Genomic DNA, 17,045 nt, shown 5'->3' with positions numbered 1-17,045 from the left:
CAGGGCGACTTGTTAAGGTCACAGGTAGCATAAAAAAGGAAGATTATATTAAAATATTGGATGAAAACCTGAAAGACTCTGCTAAAGAGCTCTCACTTGGTCGTCGTTGGTGGTTCATGCAAGATAATGACCCAAAGCATTCGGCTAAACTGACTAAGAAATGGCTTGAGGACAATCATATTAATGTTTTGGAGTGGCCATCACAAAGCCCAGACCTTAATCCAATTGAAAATTTATGGAGAACATTAAAATTGAGGGTAATGCAAAGGAAGCCTAAGAATCTTATTCAATTGGAGGATTATTGTCAGGAAGAGTGGGCTAAAATTACTACTGAAGAGTGCAACAACTTGGTTGTAAACTATGAAAAGCGACTGAGGAAGGTAATCAAGGCCAAAGGCTATACAATTGATTATTAAATAAATCGTGCCAATAATTTTGAACAAGGGTTTTTTGCAATTATGTTTGTTGTTCCTTTGTTATTTATTTTTTCTAAAATCCGATTGCTGCATCGGAAAGGCCAGTTAAAAATACATAATATACTTTGTTATTTTCTTTAATTTAATCCCTTTTTTAGAATTTATTAGACAAAATTTAAGTTTTATTTTACCGTGCCAATAAATATGATCATCACTGTATATATATATGAACAAATGATTAATAAAACATGTTAAAAAACATCTTGAAAAAGAGTTTAAAACATATTTAATTTTAAAAAGGAAGCACAAGATAAGTGGACTATCCACAATATGTTTTAAACTCTTTTTCAAGATGTTTTTTAACATGTTTTATTAATCATTTGTTCATATTATAAGCTCTATTTCCTTTTCGGTTTTATTGAGCTTTTACATCTGGTTGAGATTACTTTACTTGTAAATATTAACTTTTTAATATTTATAACATATTTTAAGTTTACCATTTTTATTACCTTGGTAAACTTATTATAATTTATATATATATATATATATATATATATATATATATATATATATATATATATATATATATATATATATATATATATTCACAGTAAATTGATGTAAATCAACTCGATAGAGTTTTGGTTAATGAAAACTTTAATCTACTTTCCAGATGTGCGAGAAACATGTTGCCTCTTCAGATAAACATATTCGCCCTTTTTACTAAATAACATGCATCCCACGTTTAAATATACTTATAAAAAAGAGTGTAATTCCATTTTGTTTTTCTCGATTTATTGGTAACGAAAACTTAGTTCATATTACGTGACGGATGAAATGTTAAGTAGTAATTAGTCCTAAGTGACAGTCTTCTGTAGTTTGAAGCTTCAATACTCATTAAAAGATTACTAAATGCTTCTACCTGTTCATGGCTATCGGAACAGGATCAAGCAAGCACCGTGGATTAAATAAAGGATTTCATTCAAATTTCTGTACAATTTTCCGACTGTGATATAAATATTCCATAGTTTGACAAGATGCACATGTAAGAGGTTAGATGGACAAAAACGTTGTAAGAATAACAATTAAGATGAGAACAGTAATCCGAATGATCCGAGTAACACATGATAAATCCTCATATAAAAAATTCCGAAAAAAACAACAACGTATGTAATTCTTTTGTCTGTGCTGATTTATTGTATTTATTTTCATTTTTATCACGAAAAAATATTTTGCTCTGTTTCAAAGGTAATAATCTATTATGTAAAGTGTAGTTTTCTGTATGCATGTGCGTTTGTATGACCAGCTACAAGTTAAACAACAAAAAAAAAAAACAAAAAAAAAAACTACCAAACAAACAATCACACAGTCGGTATATTCTTGATCAACATCGCTCTGAATGTATGATATTTAAAATTTAGAAGAAAATTATTTATTCTTTGCCCCTAAACTGGCGCAGATTTCGACCGGAGATTGGGGTTTCAGACATTTTACGTGATAACAGGACTTAATTCTGATATTTTATCCTTTATGCCGACCCTTTTCTCGAGGAATTTATATATAAAGGAAAACTTTGTGTATGCATGTGTGCGTATAGGGGAGAAAGAGAGGGTTGGATAGAGAGGGAAATATGATGGTTGGCTAAAGGCAGAAATACAGAGAGACTGATAGAAGTTATAAGTTTTAATAGAAGTATGCTACAATTTCGTTCCGGGCAATGCCTGGTATCCCAGCTACTTTAATATAAGACTTAGTTTAATTACATTCAACTTGTTACTAATGTAGGAACCATTAATCAGAATTAGAACCGGGAATCGAAAAATTAGAGCTTTTTCGGATATTGGAACTGGAAAATGTTTTCTATTTTCCGATGCCAAAAACGATTCTTTTAATTGTTTTATTTGCTTTTTTTAACGTAAGTTTTCGTGGCTCGTATTAATGTTGAAATGACAAATGTTTATTGATTTTAAACTATTAGTAAAATTTAAATCCATAGATTACTCCCCAAAAATGTATTTTACGATTGGGTTAAATGTTTTTTTTTTATTCTTGTGAAAATCCAACACCTTCCTGCCCTGTTAAGTGTTGAGCCATTCAGTAGAACAAAAGATGGCGGCAGTAGATCTAGTCGGTGAAGAATCAATGTAATCCCCGATTAGAAGTGGTTCAGTCGTGTCAAGACGGAGACTGATAGCGAGCTGTATGGAATCCAAAATTCGATATTTTTATAATGAGGTCGAAGGCTTCTCATTGGTTGATGGTCCTAACGCATAGTTATAAATAAGACCGTCCAAATTCTGAGAGTAGAGTCAAACCTTCCATTTATCAAAAACATTTTAACAGCTTCCCTTTTATATAATATATATATATATATATATATATATATATATATATATATATATATATATATATATATATATATAAAATGAAAAGGTCCTTTCGAACTCAATTTTGTTTAATAGTGTAAAAAAAAATTATTTTGGGGATTTATCTTTATTTTCATTTGTCAGAATATATATATATATATATATATATATATATATATATATATATATATATATATATATATATATATATATATATAAGTGTGTAAAAAGAAGCCATTTTTAATCCAATTATTTAAGTTGTTTTTTTTTAAATATATATATTATAAGATAAAATTAAAAGCCAAGAACAATGCGAGATTTTTTTTTTATATAGAGTAAAATTAAATGCAAACAAAAGAAATAAATTTCTTTTTTTTGTTGTTGTTTGTTTTTTCTTTTTCACACAAATTTTAACTCTAAACAACAGTAATTTTTTTTCTGTTGTATTCAATGGTGTTGAATACAACAGAAAAAAAATTACTGTTGTTTAGAGTTAAAATTTGTGTGAAAAAGAAAAAACAAACAACAACAAAAAAAAAGAAATTTATTTCTTTTGTTTGTATTTAATTTTACTCTATATAAAAAAAAAATCTCGCATTGTTCTTGGCTTTTAATTTTATCTTATAATTTTCTTCAACAATGCTTCAAGCAAACTACAACCTACTTATTAAATATATACATACATACATGATGATTGCAACGTCTTGTCAGACGAGTGCCACTCGTTCAGACACTTAAAATCCATACAGATATACATACGCGAACAGTACTTTATAGAGATATACAGAACGTGTATATTGTCAGATGAAGCCATGACACTTTTAATTCAATTGTTTAAATACATGTATCTATACATATATACATATACATTTATCGATACATACATATACATATATCGATGCATACATATACATATTTATATACATACAATGTGTCCTTTTAAAGAAAGGACTTCTGAAGAAAGAAGAAAAATAAACTTTTTTTTTACATGGTAGTCACGACTTATCAAGACCCGGAAGCCAATCGAGGATAAGGCTTATTGCGTGTACAGTAATCAATGGGATAATATCGCGGTAATCATTAGTAATGGAGATTTGATAAAGTGTCTTACTTAAGGGGGCGGTTTATCAGGAATTTGTTTATGTTGGACTTGAAGACATCCCAGTTGTAGTCAGGTCGGAAAGCGGCAAAAGGAAGAGAGTTCCACAGGCGTGCACTTCTAAGAAAGGAGCTTTGTTCATGGAATCTGCGTTTTGAATTAGGCACAGATAAAGAGTAGGGAAAATTACTGACAGTGGTTTCAGCTAGACGGGTGTTTTTCGTGAAAGATTGGCGGGGGGGGGGGGCAGAGATTGGAGCCATAGAAATAACGATAAAAAAAACAGGTTCGCAACGTCTCTTCTGTGGGAGAGAGGTTGCAGGGAAGGGAAGAAAGCATCCCCCACTAAGCCACGAAGTCTATTTTGTACTCTGTTAAGGCAGGATAGGCTGTTTTTAGCAGCTCCTGCCCAGATGTGGCAGCAGTACTCCATCCTTGGACATACTTGGCTCTTTCATATAGACAGAGAATTGTATCAGCAGTGAAATATCTTCTGGGGCGGTAGAAGGATCCCACCATTTTTCCAGCAACCTTGGCAACAGACTTGATGTACGTGTTCCATGTTGTTCTATTAAATAATTATGGAGTGTTAGATTCCAATTGTGACTGCTTTATTTAAGATCATAAAGCGACATTCAGTTTTCCGTACGAAATTTTTATTTTTCATTTTAAATCTCACAGTCAATCGGAGCATTTAAATAAGCATTTTTTAAATATCCATTTGATGTATTTTACAATCCTAATTGTCGTTAAATTTGTCGTCAGTGAGAATGTGGTAAAATATTCGACCCCAAACATTTAGGAAAAACCTTTTGCAACAAATCTTGCTTTAAAAGTTTCTGTAAAATCCCTTCAAAGCGTATTGAGGTTATATGAGAAAATAAAGCTTTGTGCGCATTACAAATGTTTCTTTTCTGTTTCTTATGTTATACATTAGTACATTAGGGGTCATTTCGAGTTGAAAGTTTATTTGCTCTGCCCATTTGAACCAGAGAAAATCATGATTAAAATGTGTATGACTCGTGTAAATAGCTAACGGAGTATGAAATATGGTTGACGTTCACGAGACCCGACGGGCGATCAAAAAGTCAGATCGGACGTCCCGGAAAACGAAATGAGACCAAATTGACGACTCGGAAATTTAAAATGAAGAAAACTTTAATGGTCAATGTTTTAAAAATAAATAATTTAAACAATTTATTATTTTGGCAGACGTACACGCATCGGCTCCGATGTTGTACGCAGTTCGTTCGAGGGAGCATTCATTATTCGATAAGTTCGGGGTCGGTAGGATTCTCTGGTGGAGATTGAATAATTTTGTGTCGTTTTCGTATCCTTAAACACACCAGAAAATTCATCTGCCACAATTCGAATTTAGATTCCGATCCGTCAAAGCAAATTCTATAGCTAGGCACATAACATGTTAAGTGTTGAGCCATTCTGTTGAACAAAAGATGGAGGCGAAAAATCAATGTAGTCCCTGATCAGCAGTGGTTCAGTCGTGCCAAGACGGATACTGATAGCGAACTGGCTTGAATCCAAATTTCGATATTTTTATAATGAGGTCGGAGGTTTCTCATTGGGGTTATGAATAAACTCTATATTTAGAAATTTAAAAGAATCGGTAATTTTATTGGAATCGGTAATTTAGAACAAAATCGGTCATTGCATCGGAATGAGGAAAAATATTGGAATCGTCTCATCACTATTTGCTGTCTTATTTTGTTTAATGTACCAAAACAAGTTTAGGTTCAAAATTCAATATTAAAACACATGTTACATAGGTGTATTGGTGTCAGCAAAATGGTACTCTGTAACCATCGTATATTTTAATCAAATTAATTCCGTGCGTCATGCGTGCATCTGTGATTAGCATAATTTCATTAGCTGAAACAGAGGATGCGACATGTGTTGTATTATACAATTAATTCGACCAAAACTTTCTTAAAATTAAAGATCTATTTAACTACGAGTAATTGAAAGAAAAAAAAGAGGCGAATAAAAGAAAGCGCATTGCTTCATTTTGCTAACACTTTGTTCGGCCATTCCTAAACGTGTGTTTTCAGTTCAGTTGCTTCTGCTCAATTATCTTCTACTAGAATAGCCCTGCCTTCCTTATACCAGGAACGACATGCCCGCTTCATCGGCTTAGGTTTGTCATGATTTAGCAGAGTGCTCCGTGATTACTACCTGAAATGTTTCCTGCTTTTCAACTAGTTGCCAAATATATTTCAGCAATATATACTAGCTAACATACCCAGATTAATATTTTTTACACGGGGTCATCACTTATCAAGGCCCAAAAGCCACTCAAAGATAAGGGTTAATGAGTGAACGGTAGTCACTGAGACAACAGCATATTAATAGTGGTGGAAATAAGGTAGAAATGGATCATTTAGGGGGTCGTCTCAACAAGAATTTATTTACATTGGACTTGACGACAGCCAAATTGTAGTCAGCTGGAACGTAGGTCAGCGGAAAATATTTCCACAAGCGGGCAGTTCTAGCAAAGAAGATTTGTTCATAGAATCTGCGTTTAAATGTAGGCACAGATAGAGATTGGGGGGAAACTGCCTATACTCGTTGTAGCTAGAGGAGTGCTTTGTGAAAGTTTAGCAAGGGGGGCATAGATCAATGCTCAGACGAGCACTTTTCGTAAAAATAGCGATAGAGCAGAGACAGGCTCGCAACGTCTTTTCTATGAGAAAGAAGTGGCAGAGAATAAAAAAGGGGCATCACCTACTAGCTTTCAAAGCCGGTTTTTGAAATTTAAAGCGGGATAGGGTAATCCGAGAAGGTTGTTCCCAGATATGGCAATAGTATTTCATTTGAATCTTCTAGGCATTTGGAAATGTATTTAAGAAATTTTAAGTAAAATATGTTAAATAGATCAAGGATGAGAGTTAATATAGAAACGTTATTTTAATTTGAATAAAATAAAATACGCATCAAGTGCGCTTGAAAGCAAATAATATTTATTTTTATTTTTCTAATATTAGGTTTTGATTTGGCTTTCAAGCGTAGTTGATGCATATTTTATTTTATGTTAAATAGAGTTTATTAAACATTCTTGAAAATATATCAAATGCATTATGAATGTGAATGCTTTGCATAATCGATATTTATTTCTTAAATTTCAAACTGATTTATTTTAATCACTTGATTTTACTGTCAGTGTATTATTTTGAACATTAAATTTGTTAAAAATATGTAATTTATGAAGAGCTTATAGAAAAAAAAACAAAATTCATTTCTAATGTTCACAGCAACTTTACTGAGTCGTTTTCGTTTTGATGTAATAAAAAATTGTGGACGAGAAGTAAAGAAAGGCGCCCATAAGTACTGCCTGTTAATAACTGTAATGTTTTTCTTCTGCATAACTTGACGCTACCATCTGTGAAACACGAATCTCATCTCGTAATTAAAACTCCTTTATTTTTCGCCGAAATAGCTTGTGATAAAATTAGGATGATATATATATATATATATATATATATATATATAATTACTTACTATGATAATTATTAAATAGTTACAGACACTAGTGTTTCATCCTTTCGGGAATTTCCAGTGCAGGGTGTCACGATTAACAGATTTGTATAGATTCGAACCCGGCGACAGAAGCCATCTCTGGCTTCATTAGCAAGAACCCAATCCATACGGCTACCTTTAACCGCGAGAAATGCTGTTGAATTTAAAAAATTTATTTCATTAAATGTTTTTAACGTCAGTCAGAGTGATCTAATCATTATATGACGATCTGAGCATATATATATATATATATATATATATATATATATATATATATATATATATATATATATATAGCTGAATGTGTGTGTGTGTGTGGGTGTGTGTCTGGTCACGAATAGGCTCCTATATGGTTGACTATTTTAAAAAACTTCTTACATATAATGATAGAAGGTGTATCGAGACATATGTTTGATCTGGCAGAACGGTGGTTCATTAAAATTGTGGAGTCTGTGTTCGCGCCTGGTCCACAATGTATGGAAATAAATTTAAAAATTAAAAAAAAAAACGTTTATATGTGTTTTTGATAGAGATGTACATAAGAATACTTTGATAAGTATGTTTTAACTTAAATAGGGATGGTATAATAAAATTGTGGGGTCTGAGTTCGCGCCTGGCCTCCATAGAATGGAAATAGGCATACACTTTAATAAAGACTTTTCATATGTATCTGCGTAAGTATACAGTAGCGTCCAAAAGTTAAGGGCTAGTAAAACCTCAGCCAGTTTAACCATATATTTGAAACAAATACACACGAACAACAAAAAATTACTTCACAATTATATGGATAACATGTATATCTTCAATGGGTCCTAATTTCGTTGGCCTACACAAAGTATTTTTTGAATAACTACCATTTTAAATAAAGTTGTTCAAAATTTGTGTGTCCAAAAGTTAAGGGCTAACACGATTGCGGCTTTTGTCCTTGCTGTGAATGGCTGAAATTACCAACTAACTAGTATTTGGTAAACAAACCCTTGCTATTTATGACTTCTTGACACCTCTTGGCACAGGAATCCATCAACTTCTTGTAAAGCGCTGGCGTTATCGCACTCCATTCAGCATGTAAGCACTGCCAGAGTTCTTCTTGATTTTTTGGGCACTGAAGTTGAGCACGTTCACCAACTATTTTCCAAATATTCTCAATAGGATTAAGATCTGGACTCTGAGGGGGCCAACGCATCGTTTCAACTTCTTCCTCGTCTAAAAATGTTTTTACTTTCTTAGCAGTGTGACAAGGAGCGTTATCCTGCATGAAAATTGCAGGTTGATAGAGCGACGACCGAAGACTAGGAACTGCATGCTGCCGTAGAATCTGCTTATAAACTTCTGCATTTATTCCACCTTGCAGACGAATCAGTGGTCCACAGCCTGCAGCTGACATAACGCCCCAAACCATTACACTTTCTCCTCCAAATTTCACAGTTTTTTTCACGCACTTAACCTCCAATCTCTCACCAGTTCTTCGCCGAACATACGTGTTGCCATCAGATCCGATAACGTTAAACTTCGATTCATCATTAAAGTGCACACCGGACCAGTTTTCGGTTGTCCACACAACGTGTTCTTGGGCAAAAGCGAGGCGGAGTTTCTGATTCTTTTTGGAGATAAGAGACTTCCTTGCTGGCACTCGAGATTGCAATCCAGAAGCGTGCAACCGGCGTGTAACAGTTTGCCGAGACGCTTGAACAATAGACCTTTTCTTTAGTTCTCGATATATTTTAGCAGCAGTGTTAAATCTGTCTTTAAGTGACATTTTGACAATAAGACGATCCTGTCGAGCAGTTGTGATTCGAGGTTAACCAGATTTTGGGGCAGCTGCCACTGATCCTGACTGCTTGAAATGTACCACAATACGCTTTACTACACGAGGAGACCTTCCTACGGTGTCAACACTCTCAGAAGTTTTCTTGCCATTACTATGAAGATGAATAATGAGCTGTTTTTCTTCGACAGAAACGGGACGACGTTGTTTTTCTGCCATGTTGTACTAGTGCGATACAAACACTTATTTCTTTTACCCAATTACAATAATTTTAATGTTCTTTAGTAAAAATTTGAAGTAGGATTATTCATAGTACCTGTCTGACAGCGAAACGACGTGTGTCGACTTCAGAATGAAGATGGACGTTTCTCTCTCTTTTTATAGGAGAGCGAAGTCTACAAATGTAAAGTTATGAGCCAGGGGCCATAACTCTTACCCGTTGGAAACTCCACTTATGTAAAGTATGTTCAGGGGCGATAACTCCTGTCCACCTATACAGTACCTTACTGTTATAATAATTAAAGATTATACCGCCTAGCCCCTAACTTTTGGACCACGAGAATTTGGACAAACTTTTGTGTTATTGGTCATAACTTCAAAAATATCCAACGTATGCTTATGAAATTTAGGCGAGACATGAGTGATGAGTATATCTATAAGTATATATGCATATTAAGTATTTTAAATGAACGGTTTTTCTTAAAAAGTACTTAAACTTGTCTTGAAACTACTAGCCCTTAACTTTTAGACGCTACTGTACTTTGATAATTATGTTTCAGTTTGAAGTAATATGGTATAATAAAATTATGGGGTGTTCGTTCGCGCCTGACCTCCATAGAATGGAAATATGTCACAAAGTTTAACAAGGTTTTTTTAATATAGATCCACAGAATATTATGCTAAATGTTTCAGTGTGAACAGATATGGTATAATAAATTATGGGGGTTATCTATTTTATTTTTACTTTCATCATATTTTGCTTTGGTTTTGATACCTCCAAATTCGAAGCTATCTCTTTACAACCTTTCCTTTTCATAACCTATCATACTTTCATAAATCAGAGTCCATTTTCTGTAGGCTGTTTTTGAGCCCAGTCAACGATGGGCACTTTTGCTAGTATATATATATATATATATATATATATATATATATATATATATATATATATATATATATATATATATATATACATATATATATATTGCCATCACGTGCACGATTTTTTTTAACGTTTCTTTCGTGCTAACCACTTTTCTGTCCTTTGATCTTTTTATAATGTCTTTTTCGGAATGTTAATTCGTTGATATGCAAATTAATGAATATCTAGCCACAGAGAAGGGTGCAATAAAGAAAGATATACATGAGTACGACCAAATGAAGTCTTCTTTGTAAAGAAGGAAAAAGAGTTCATACGTGACAGAAGAATAGTTTTACGCACCGAAACCGAACCAAAGTGACACTCACTGTAGAGGGGTTGATTTTGCTATTCATACGAATATCAAATTCAGAAACTATTCCCAGTCGCATACATATCTCCATCAAGGGTAGATGCATGCGACGTTAGGTTATTATTCCTTCTGCAGGAAGGTGTCGATGTCATAGTACATAAAGAGCTTGTTTTTTCACAAATGGTCACCTGTCTGGTACTGACCAAGCTCGTGTGTAAAAAAAAAAAAAGAAAAAACTATAAAAAGGAGAGAGCGCACGTTAGTGAAGAGAATCGCGTTAGTGATATCACAGCCGTAACGAGAAGTCACGCGTGGCGGGAGAATGAGGAAATAAATGCTGTTGTTACAAAAAAAAAAGGAGTCGAGTTATTACTTGTTTTATCTTCCTTAGCGATTGAGTTAACTGTTTGCTGGCTGTACGTGTGTAAACGTGTGTAACATCACATGTATTCATGTATGAAAATCAAGTTGTGTCGTATGTAGGTATGTGCGCATGCAGGTATGTTTATGTGTTATGTTAACTCCACGTATGTCGTCGGTTGCCATATTGAACCCCAGGGCCGGAGGGGCTGGAGGGATTTTATTGAACTTCCAGAGAGAAGTTTTGGATTGGTCCGAGCCACGTGAATGTTATTATCACTCACATTTTCAGTATGAGAAGTGGTCCCTGATTGGGTAGAAGGTCAGAAACTAAGTGAAATGCTTACACCAATCAGTGCCGATTTTGCAGATTCAAAAGTGTAATATCATAACTGTAGGCGTATTATCATTGTCGTAAGAAATAGTGCTATGACAAGTTTTGTTATATAAAATTAACGTAAAAGCTTGATCGCATAAAGTTTGTACTTTATTTTGTGAAATAGAAAATATAAAACATTTATAGCCCGGAGTTTTTATATAAAAAGAATCTTAAAACGTTTATTTCTGAGTGAAATAATGATAACGCTTGAAAACAAACCTTCGCCTAAATGTTTTATCACATCAAGTGTTCATTTTATTTTGTGGTATAAAAAATATAAGGCGCCTATAGTCCGGAGTTCTTTTGTGTAAAAAAAAAAAAACTTAAATGTTTTTTGTTTTTGATTTTTTTTTGTTTTGTTTTTCTTGCGTGAAATTCGGATAAATGAAAAAAAAAAAAAACGATTTCCACCTAAAATTTTTAATTTTATTTTGTGGTACAGAAATGATAAAAGACCTATAGCTTGGAGTTTTTTTTTAATGTAAAAAGGTAACTTAAACGTTTGTTTTTGTGTATGAAATAATGATACTCCTGGAAAAAAGAAAAAGCACTTTTCTCCATGAGTACCGGTACAAAGTTAACATTAACTTCAGGATAAATTTAAAAATCAACTCGACACTATTTCAAAATAACTTATTGCATAAAACCATTATTCGTATTAATATGATTCTTCAAACTACAGTTATCATCTTGAGTGTAATTTTCACAACGTTACAGCGCCGCCTACCACCGCAAAAGGGAGATAATTGAGTCTAAAACGCTTCCTGACGTGTGTAGTGAAGGGTAGGCAATGCTTTTTTTTTCAGATATATTGATGAAGCCCTGCGGTTATATTGGCCAATACTCAGTTGGAAATGAAATAGCGACTGCGGGGATTATGATATCACTATATTGAACCCTCGTTGGACTACAACCATCCTCAAAGCTTTTTCTGTGATATTCTTCTCCTTCATCTTGTCTTCTGGTTCTGTCGTCGTCTCTCACGTTGGCAAGTGTCGAGGGGTGTGCAGTGGCTAACAATTATAAAAAAAACAAAAAACGATGATACTTTCTGTAAATATCAATTGCACTCTGTGTGTGACACTATCGACTCTCTACACATTAAGATCCACATCTGCGTTTTGTTGAGGTCGTGTTCGTCAATTGATGTCAGTACCTCTCAATCTACAAAAGCTCTCTCAATCTGGTCCAAGCCACGATCTGTTTTACACTGTGGCAAACTCGCAAATCCCCGACTGAACACTGTCCTCAAAACTATTCTCAATCGTCGCAAACCCAAGACCGTCCCCAACTGCCACAAACTGTCGCAAAAACTCACCGCCACACTTAAAACTACTCGTAAATCGACTCTAAATCTACCCGGTCTTTTATTTGCCACACATTTGTGAATAACTTCTTTTCCATTGTCCTGTTGATAGACTTGTTTCCTCTTTTTTGTCATACGAGAGGCGTTCCAAAAGCAGTGGCTTCTATTATAATTCCGCCCAAATGGATCAAAAGGGGATTGTAAATTGCATTGTTATAATGAACGAACTTATGCATTCATGGTGTTAAGTTTTGAGACATTGTGTTGAACAAAGATGGCAGCGCAGTTCAGATCAGTAACCAAGATGGCGACCAAGAATCAAATATGGTCCGTCGCGTAGTTAACCTCTTAAGTTCTGAGATATTATGTTGAACAAAGATGGCGGCGTAGTTCAGATCAGTAACCAAGATTGCGGTGTAGTTCAGATCAGTAACCAAGATGGCGGCGAAGAATTAAATGCGGTCCGTGATGCAGCAAACGGCGAACTGATTGAATCCAAAATTCGACGATTTTTATAATAATTTTGCGACGTTTTCATTGGTTGTTTAACACAGCCGTTGGTTATAAAAATGATTGGCGAATCCATTCGTCTCATACCCCCATCACAAGTCAAAAACATTTTACAGAAAGTTTTATCTCTCTTTTGCAGATATTGACGGTGTGAGACCCTTAAAAAAACAACCTCTGTCATCGACGTGTGTCATTGAATAGGAGGCTTTAATTTAGGAACGATCCTCGCATGGAAAAGCGCGCTCCGGGCGCCCATGCACATTGCATACCAATAGCTCATTGTTAGCAAAAGTGCATTGAGAATGGTAATGACTATGTAAAAAAAAATAAATTCTGGGGCACAAAAATAAACTCGTTTTCATGGTACCACTCTCGTCTTCGTTGCTCTTCAACTATTTTGATTAAATATTAGGATGTATTACTTTTGGAAATACCCTCGTACTTTCCCCACCTCTGTTTTTTCATCCGTTTCTATTGTCTTGTGTTTCTTGCACAGAAATTCATTATTATATCTCATTCTTGATTATAAGATATTGAGTTGCACTCTGACTTCTTTTTCACAAACTGAGCATACAGACTTTCAGACAAACTCTGATCATCAGTTTGCTCTTGGAAAATTTCTTGTTATACATTTGTTTTTTTCTCTTTCTCGCGACAAAAACGGTTGAATTGTTTTGTTTTATGGCATATCAACCCTTTTTAGATTATTTAATGCCAAATTCAGTAATTTTGTAGAGAAGATTTGACGCTTCAAGCAGTTGATATCTTCAAATATTTATTCATTTTGTTTGGTCTGATTTCATTGTTTTGTGCAGGAAATCTATGTTCTTTTTTGTTTTCGACTGCAGAACATGATTGAGTTTTCTTTTCTCATGACAAAACAGTTTGGTTGTTTGTTTTATACCAACCGTTTTTTGACTAAAAAAATAGGATTCGTTACTTTTATAACGACCCTCGTATTTTTCGTCTTTGTTTAAAAAATAAAAACAATACCTCCGTTCAGTCTTGAAAGATAATGGACACCGCCTGTTAGGGTAGGTGCTCGTGTAATTGTGAGGCAAGGGTTGCACAATCTTCAACCACACTTCTCCTGAATCGGCACTGCTTTAGTCCAGTGGCAAGGAGAAATCTAGAACGACTGTAAACAATGCAGAGATAAGCAGAGAGGGCATACAGAACATGGAATTGCCAAATAATCAAAAATTTTATTAGTACTGGCCATGCTAGACATTGTTAAACTTCGGTGCTTTAACGGGAACCAGTGTGTCAACGTGTTTTACTTCCTAACATGTTGTGGGAAGGGGGCATCGATAACATCACAAGATAATAGACCGAAAGAAAAAAAAAATGAAAATAATAACTTCTCATCCAAAAATATTCAGCAAAAGTTCTCTCATTAGAAGATTTAATTTATTTTGTTTGTTATTTCAAGTGGAAATGCTATTATTGATTGCAATGAAAATTTCCCCGCAAGATATGCTAAAAACTAATAAACAACATAGAGCGTGTCTATATCTTATTAATTAATGTGATTAATTAATGTGATTAATAATATTCTTCCTAGAAAATCAATCTTTGAATCTGTCTCATTAGCTCTTCTTGTAAACGTTGGTGCATGTTTTTTTTTTTTTTTTTTTTTTTTTAATTCAATTTTCACCCCAAACCCGGCACAGTGCCACTTTGAAGCAGGGGGCTACTATCGAGGACATATTTTGCGGGGGTATTATGAGGGGAGATGAGTAGAAAGATGTTTGTTCACATTACACTTGAACTTCTGCATATCAGTACAGTTGGGAAAGCAGAATCCCGGAAGGGAGTTCCAAAGACTTGCAGATCTGGGGAAGAAACTATTGGAGTAAAAGGCTTTCTTACACCCAGGGATCTCTACTGTAAAGGGGTGGGACTTAGTTGCTTGTCGGGTTTGACGGGGGTAGTCACGTCGGGGAGGTACAAGTGCTTGCAGTTTGTCAGAGCATTCATCATTAAAGTATTTGTAGAACAGGCAGAGGGATGCAAGAATTCGTCGATGGGACAGAGGCTGAAGCCTAGATGACAGTTCAGGACGTATCAGGTTGGCGACTCTCTTTTGAACACTGACCAACAAAATTATTTCGATTCAATATAAAAAAAAAATTATTTGCATCAGAAAATTGTTCAAATTGACACCATCTCAACTATCAAGTAGTAGAAACATTTTTCTGTCCTTAAGCCAATACTACTTAGCATTACAAGTCAATTCTATCAGCTAAGTTGGGAAAGTAGCAGACTGAAAATTTAAATATCTGTTTAAATCACAGAACTCAGGTTTTGCTTTTTTTTTGTTGGCAATCTTATTATTAATAAACTTATTATGAATAATCTTATTATTAGTAATCTTATTATTCATAATCTTATTATTAATAATCTTATTATTAATAATAATTAGTTTTTAAAATAAATCTTATTATTAATAATCTTATTATTAATAATCTTATTATAAATAATCTTATTAATAAAAATCTTATTATTAATAATCTTATTATTAATAATCTTATTATTAATAATCTTATCATTAATAATCTTATTATTAATAATCTTATTATTAATAATAATTGGTTTTTAAAAAAATCTTATTATTAATAATCATATTATTAATAATCTTATTAATAATAATAATTAGTTTTTAAAATAAATCTTATTATTATTAATCTTATTATTAATAATCTTCTTAATAATCTTATTATTAATAATAATTAGTTTTTAAAATAAATCTTATTATTAATAATCTTATTATAAATAATCTTATTATTAATAATCTTATTAATAATAATCTTATTATTAATACTCTTATTATTAATAATCTTATTATAATTAATATTATTATGAATATTCGTATTATTAATAATCTTATTATACATAATCTTATTATTAATAATAATAAGTTTTTAAAATAAATTTTATTATTAATAATCTTATTATAAATACTCTTATTATTAATAATCTTGTTATTAATAATAATTAGTTTTTTAACTAAATCTTATTATAAATAATCTTATTATTAATAATCTTTTTATTAATAATCTTATTAATAATAATCTTATAAATAAAAATCTTATTATTAATAATCTTATTATTAATAATCTTACAATTAATAACCTTATTATTACTAATCTTTTTATTAATACACTTATTATTAATAATCTTATTATTAATAGACTTATTATTAATAATCTTATTATTAATAATATTATTATAAATAATAATTAGTTTTAAAAATAAATCTTATTATTAATAATCTTATAATTAATAATCTTATTATTAATAATAATTAGTTTTAAAATAAATCTTAAATTAAATAATCTTATTATTAATAATCTTATTATTAATAATCTTATTAATAATAATCTTATTACTAATAATGTTATTATTAATAATCTTATTATTAATAATCTTATCAATAATAATCTCATAATTCATAATAATTACTTTTAAAATAAATCTTATTGTTCATAATCTTGTTATAATTATAAGATTATTAATAATCTTATTATTAATAATAAGATTATTAATAATATTATTATTAATAATAATTTGTTTTAAAAATAAATCTTATAATAAATAATCTGATCATTAATAATCTTATTATTACAAATAAATAATTTTTAAAATAAATCTTCTTATTAATAATCTTATTATTAATAATCTTATTATTAATAACCTTATTAATTATAATCTTATTATTAATAATCTTATTATTAATAATCCTATTATAAATAATCCTATTAATAAAAATCTCATTATTAATAATCTTATTATTAATAACCTTATTAATAATAATCTTATTATTAACATTCTTATTAATAAAAATCTGATTATTAATAATATT

At 32.0% G+C, this 17,045-nt stretch overlaps 1 protein-coding gene across 1 annotated transcript in view; it reads left to right on the top strand.

The window, feature by feature from the left end:
- Positions 1-17,045, top strand: part of LOC145263032 (uncharacterized) — a 376,016-nt gene that overhangs the window by 14,872 nt on the left and 344,099 nt on the right. The gene's annotated exons all lie outside the window — the stretch shown is intronic.

The sequence above is a fragment of the Euprymna scolopes genome, chromosome 38 (genome assembly GCF_053919585.1).
Source record: "Euprymna scolopes isolate OS-2025 chromosome 38, ASM5391958v1, whole genome shotgun sequence".
In the NCBI taxonomy this organism is placed as follows: domain Eukaryota; kingdom Metazoa; phylum Mollusca; class Cephalopoda; order Sepiida; family Sepiolidae; genus Euprymna; species Euprymna scolopes.
This window is presented reverse-complemented; position numbering and strand designations above follow the sequence as displayed.